General features: G+C 40.7%; 1 pseudogene; it reads left to right on the top strand.

Moving 5' to 3' along the window:
- The first annotated feature begins 3,613 nt into the window (after positions 1 to 3,613).
- On the top strand, positions 3,614 to 4,081 carry LOC133756435 (myosin regulatory light chain 12B-like; annotated as a pseudogene).
- Positions 4,082 to 7,073: the final 2,992 nt, after the last annotated feature.

Here is a 7,073-nt window from a genome sequence, read left to right as displayed (position 1 = left end):
TTGCTGGGACTCCTGTAGCCCATATTCCAGAGCGTCTACTTTCAGAAACCTCTCTTCTCCACCAGAGCATCCTAACTGCATGTATTCATTTTTATAACAATAATAAATGGATAAGCCGGCGCAGTGGCTCAACAGGCTAATCCTCCACCTTGTGGCTCCGGCATACTGGGTTCTAGTCCCGGTCGGGGCACCGGATTCTCTTCCCAGTTGCCCCTCTTCCAGGCCAGCTCTCTGCTATGGCCAGGGAGTGCAGTGGAGGATGGCCCAAGTGCTTGGGCCCTGCACCCCATGGGAGACCAGGGTAAGCACCTGGCTCCTGCCTTGGGATCAACGTGGTGCGCCAGCCACAGTGCGCTGGCCACGGCGGCCATTGGAGGGTGAACCAACGGCAAAGGAAGACCTTTCTCTCTGTCTCTCTCTCTCACTGTCCACTCTGCCAGTCAAAAAAAAATAATAATAATAATAAATGGATAGCAACACATTCTAAATCACCTGAACAATTATTCTGTAGCAATGTCAACTGGCCCATGACACCTCAGCCCCTGGGTTGACATTTGTTCCTGCCCCTTAGTGTAGTCATCTTTGTTTCTGGCCAATGATTGAACTGTAAACAGTAGCTGTCTGCCATTATCAGGATGATATGGGTCTAATAGAAAAAGGGATGGGAGAACGGAGATATTCTAATGCCCAGAGTAACCTGGACACTCCCAGCTCAAAAGAGTGTTGGCTGTAGTATCAGTGATGTTAGCACACTGTGAGGGACAAATTCACTGCTGTAAAACTTCGTTTGTTCCATTCATTTAATACCATTGTATTTGTCCTATAGTTTTTCTCAAAATTTTTTAAAAAGTTCTGATTTTGTAGTCTGCTTGGAGTTAGAATTTTTAGGGTTTATTCCTCTTGTTTGTGCACAACTTTTGAAAACATAAGAGAAAATAGAGTCTTCCAAAAGTTCATGAAAAATGTGCATTCTCTTTAAATTCCATTTTTCCGTGAAAAGTTCCCTTGTATGACCAATTGGCCTCCAAACTCTCTTTTCTTGTCATTATTTCCTAAACAATGCAGTGTTAACAATTGTATACAAAGCATCGTATTTGATATTATAAATAATGTAGAGGCTGGCGCCGTGGCTCAATAGGCTAATCCTCCGCCTTGCGACGCCGGCACACTGGGTTCTAGTCCCGGTTGGGGCACCAGATTCTGTCCTGGTTGCCTCTCTTCCAGTCCAGCTCTCTGTTATGGCCCGGGAGTGCAGTGGAGGATGGCCCAAGTGCTTGGGCCCTGCACCCACATGGGAAACCAGGAGAAGCACCTGGCTCCTGGCTTTGGATCAGCGAGATGCACCTGCCGCGGCGGCCATTGAAGGATGAACCAACGGCAAAAGGAAGACCTTTCTCTCTGTCTCTCTCTCTCACTGTCCACTCTGCCTGTCAAAAAAAAGAGAAATAATAATGTAGAAATGACTTAAAGTATATATAGAGAATATATGTGTATATATATATGTGTGTGTGTATATATACATATGTGTACATGTTATATGCAAACACCATTTTATTTCATATAAGGGACTTGAACGTCTATGGATTTAGTATCCGGGTGATCCTAGAGCCAAACACTGGAGGATATCTTGGGATGACCATATTTAAGTCACTACTGGGAGTGTGAGTATAAATAGTATCTTTTTCATTACTATAACAAAATACTAGAACTATGTATTTTATAAAAGAAGTTTATTTAGTTCACAATGGCATGGTGCTGACATAGCCTTGGTTCTGGTGAGGGCCTAGTGTTGGATGGCATCTCATGGCAGGGTCTTGCCTCAGTTGAGATCACATGGTGAAACAGGAAACCAGAAAGCCACTGGGGAGGGTCTTGTCCTGTGACTGCCAGCCAACCCTATCTCTTACAGAGCCTACCACATTGTCCTATGTCTATGCTGATGACCAGGCTCCCAGCACATGAACATTTGGGGAACATGCTCAAACCATAGTGAAAAATAGACTTACGTAGATTACTTGAGTTTAAGAAATGATGATCCAGTGTGTAGCAGAGGTTTCTGGGTCTGGTGGGTGCTATTAATGGTATATCTTAGCGGGAGGGGTAGAAGGTCAGGGTGAGAGTGTTGGGTCCCTGGGAATGAAGAAGGATTTATTTTGCAAGGGCCTGGGATGCATGAAGGAGAAGCAGCAAGGCATTTCAGAAGCCTTCCATACTCCCAACATCCCTCCCCCCAAAAAAGCAACTTGATCGACTTCACAATTTGGCCTGCAATTAGCTGTCTCAGTGGGCTATTACATAATGGTAGAGCTATCTCAGAAACATCTAACATTTCTCTTCTGGATTTTAAAAAACAAATGCATTTCTAAAGTGATTCATTATGAAAATTGGGGTCAACAACCTCTACCAAGCAAAGTGAAGTGGTGTCATTCCCTTTTCAGTTAGCTGCTGGTGGGTCCACAGGCCAACTGTGGGGTCTGAGCCAGCAAATGGAGTGGGCAACAGTTAGACAGGAAGGTGGCAGGGCCTGGCTGCTACTCAGAGAGAACTGACCCTAAATTCCCCATATATTTAGTGGAACCTCACACTAATGCCAAAGTCATGTGCACAAGGCTGTTGAGATAGAACCACATTTATTTTTTTGTCTAAAGATGCACTGGTTTTATATCCAACTCAGAGAAAGGGAGTTATATCCCAAGTTTCTTCTATGGTTGACAAACATTTACCAAAAAGGGAACTTAAGCTAAATGACCTTAAAATCTTTTAATTTAACAGAAGATAAAAATGCTGAGGTCTTTTAAAAATAAACACAGGTTGGAAAGTTAATATTGGTGATCACAGCTGTGAAATAGTGCTGTATGGAAATGACAATGACAGCATGAAATAAATTATGGGATTTTGTGCTTTCTGGGCTTTAGGGAATGTTATTATAGTAGGCAAATAATTATCCTGTAAAATTCAGGGTTTTTTTTAAATTTAATTATGATAGGAATGTGTTAAACAGACCAAAATAAAATCACAGTCTCATTTTTCTTAAATAATAGAATTGCCAGCAGATTGTGTTAGAGGTAAAATTGCTTATGTTTCTATGTGTATATACAAATAATTATATTTCATTACATGTATCATGAGAAACATATTTCATATGTTTACATCCTGAATATATACTGAGAAATTACCTATACATTCTGTAGTACTATTTTCATGTTGTATCTTTACCATTTTATCCCCTCTCCCTTTGGTGGAGAGAGCAGTCAGTGGGAATCCCAACTTGGCTATGTTAGAAAGGAGACCAGACTTTCCAAGAGAGTGTCGACTTCAGCAAGCTGATGTGAAGGTACATTTAGTTTGTAGTTTTCACTGTGTCACTTCAAAACCAACCTTTCTTACAGGACAAAAGCAGAAGGAAGAGGAGAATGAGACTTGACTTTAGTAATTGTACTGAAAATTTGTTGGTTAAATTAGCTAATACAAAATTAAGTCAGCCTAATGAAAAGGTAAGAAGAAAAGGTATTTTAGAAGATATGAAAAAAGTATGAGATCCAAAGATCCAAAAAAGGAAGAGAGGGTTAAGAAAATACTAAGAAGTCATAGCTACAGTGAGGGATTTGTCAGCATGATGAGCAAAAGGGCCAAGATAAAATCACCAAGAATCCTCCTCAGTGCACAACATCCAAGGTATTTGCCATGTTTGACCAGTCACAGTCTCAGCAGTTCAAAGAGGCCTTGGAGCATGATCAGAATAGAAGTGATGTCACTGACAGGGGAGAGGCACATAAGACACCTGCCTCGCTGGGAAAAATCCAGCTGATGGGTCCTTGGGCGCCATGATGAATGAGGCTCCATACCTTCAGTTTCACCCTGTGTCTCACCAAGTTGAATGGTACAGATCCAGAAGATGTCATCAGACGTGCTTTGATGGAGAAGCAACTGGCTCCCCTGAGGATTACCTGAGAGAGCTGCTGACAGCAATGGGAGGTCAGTTTATAGCTGAGGAAGTGGACAAGCTGCACAGAGAAGGATCTATGGACAAAAAGGGAGTTTCTATTACACTGAGTTTACACATGCTGCAAAAGACAAGTAGGACTGAGAACTTCAGATTTCCACCAGGAGTTCCTTGTCATTTTACATATTTCTGAGATTTTCTCTTAGAGCTGGTGGGTGCCCTTAGCTTTCTAATTTTTGCCTTTCTTGTTGTATTTATTCTCAGTCATTTGAACACAAATGTTTTTATAATCAGACTGGAAATAGGACTTGTTATTTTCAGAATAGAAAATAAGGTAATTTAATTTGCCAATACCACACTCATAACTGTAGTTTCTACAGAGTTGATATATTTTTTCAGAGAAAGTTACCTACTGAATTTTTTTGCCATCGTTAAGCTTTATGATAAAATTTTAAAATAATAAGAAGCCGAGACAGAAAGAAGAAAAAATTGGAAATATTATAATTAGGCTTGAGTTTCAGATCTTTCCTTAAATGACACCTTTTAGGTCTTTGTTAAGCTAATTTGCATTTGTTTGATAATGAAAGAACTTTTGAATGTGTTGTTATTTTAAGAGTAGTTTTTCCTTATAATAAGATAAAAATGGATGCTCCCTTCTCTTTCCATAAGGCACTCATTAATGTGCTAAATGAAATGGAAGAACAATTAAAACCCAGATTTTTTTGTAGTTCTTTGATCCACCAAAGGGAGGAAAGTGTTGATATTTTTCATGTTGAAAGTGAGTCTCTAGGGGGCCAGTGCTGTGGCATAGCAGGTAAAGCCACCGCCTGCAATGCTGGCATCCCATATGGACGCCAGTTCATGTCTCAGCTGCTCCTCTTCTGATCCAGCTCTCTGCTGTGGCCTAGGGAAGCAGTAGAAGATGGGCCAAGTATTTGGGCCCTTGCACCCACATAGAAGACCAGAAAGAAGCTCCTGGCTCCTAGCTTTGGCCAGGCCCTGCTCTGGCGGTTGCAGCCATTTGGGATGTGAACCAGCAGGTCGAAGTCCTTTCTTTGTCTCTCCCTCTCTCTGTCTGTAACACTCTCTCTCAAATGAATTAATTAATTAAAATTTTTTTTTTTTTTTTAAAAATGAGTCTACATTCAGGTGGCTACTGGGGTGAGTTTGTTAATCTCCACACTTACATATGGAGTATCTGCCATGTTAGGATAAAACAGTGTATATTAGATGTTGCAGTAAAAACTTAGAGCTGAGATGATTCTTGAGTAGTTGGGGGACCAGACACACATGCAACATATGTGGACTTAGGATACAAGCAGTAGGTGAGTCCCAAAGAGGTATCAGTTTATTTAGGGATGACCTATTTATGGGGAAAGAAAGGTGACATGATGTGGAAGAATGTCATAGGAAGTGGGGTTTTGTTGCACAAAAGTTGAGTAATTAAATGGCATATTATGGTTCAGTGTAGAAATTCTAGAATGTGGAGTATATAAACAAAACAGTGGAGTGAATTTCTGTTTAAGACATCGGGAGGAGATGAACTGGACCAATGGAAAGGTTTTCTGTAGGGGAAAGTGATATGTAAGATCTGTAGTTCATTGTATATACATAATGTCGCACATAATTAAGGGCAATTTGGCATTGTCGGATTATGCCTTGAACACTTAGTTCAGGAGTATAGAGCAACATTTCACATAGTGTACTCTGTGGGCTAGGGATTGCATGAAAATACATTCTGTAGTCAAATACATTTAGGCAGCATCACAGTTCAAAAAGTTCTTATGGACTTCTCAGAGTCTTGATTTTGCTAATATGGACTATGTATTCCCAAGGGAGGCAGTCTGTCTGGTCTCTCACACATTGAGTGTAGAATCTTTGCTTTCTAGAATGTCCATGAGCAGCTACTCTGGATGCTAGTTTTCTATGCAATACTGTGTAGGGTATGCAATAATAAGAAAATATGGGGTAAGGAAAGTCTTATACTGCTTGAGTCAACCTTCAGATTTTTTTTTTATTCTTGCAGGCATAGATCTAAAAAGCTGAGAGTTTAAAAATACAGAGAAGTCCTCAAATTTCATGCCAACCCAAAGTCATTGATAGGAAGTAGTTGCAAATTTGCTGTTTATAATGCTGAACCCTTGGCTTTTATTTTTGGCATTGAAGCTGAGTTTTAAAGTTTTTTTTCCTTGTTCGTATTTATCCAATTGTATTCATGTGCTGCCCATCATCTGGTCATTCCTTTGGGCATTGTTGTCAGAGATGTGTGACCAGGGAGAGAGCAATATGACTCTCTGACTTCCATATTCTCCATAATGTTCTGCTCACCACCATGGTTTTGTTTTGTTTTGTTTTTTTTTAAGATTTATTTATTTGAAAAGCAGAGATAGAAAGGAGAGAGGTTTTCCATCCACTGCAACAGCTGAAGCTTATAGAAGCCAGGAGCTGCTTCTGGGTTTCTCATGTGGGTGTAGCAACCCAATAATCTGGGCCATTCTCCGCTGCTTTTCCCAGGCCATTAGCAGGAAGCTGGATCAGAAGTGGAGCACCTGGGACTTGAACGGGTACCCATATGAGATGTGGGCACTTCAGGTGGAGGCTTAACCTTCTATGCCACAGCACCCACCCCTACCATGTTGTTAAAGGATAGACTCACTTGACGTTAGGTAGCAGATACGGGTACAATGGGGTGAGGCAGGTTCCAGTCACCCTGGCAGCTCCTAAAACCCCATCCTGGCCGTGAGGCCTGGTAGTACCATATGACATTCCTAATTCCTGTGATCGGTGGTGCCAATCTCTGGATCATCAAGGCTCATGGGGGATTGAATCCAGAAATTATTTTTTTCCTCTGCCCATATTTGAAAGAGGATCACAAGGAAAATACTACTTTAGCAAATCTGATTCTTATGTCCTTTTCTGTGTTTCAATAGCTATGTTTGCCTTTCCTTTAAATTTTGAGATAAGGTGGCAAATAAATGTCTTAGCTAAAACCAGCCAAATAAGAGCAGTGGATTCACAGAAATGTTAGGAAATCAATAATGCAATTAACATGATTGTTAGTTGTGAAGGCCCCTGATTAAAATCTATCCTTCATAAATACAGGTTGAAACACATTAATCTGTGATAAAGT

This window comes from Lepus europaeus, chromosome 3, assembly GCF_033115175.1.
Source record: "Lepus europaeus isolate LE1 chromosome 3, mLepTim1.pri, whole genome shotgun sequence".
Lineage (NCBI taxonomy): Eukaryota > Metazoa > Chordata > Mammalia > Lagomorpha > Leporidae > Lepus > Lepus europaeus.
Note: the sequence above shows the minus strand (reverse complement) of the source record. Positions and strands in the feature narration are given on the sequence as shown.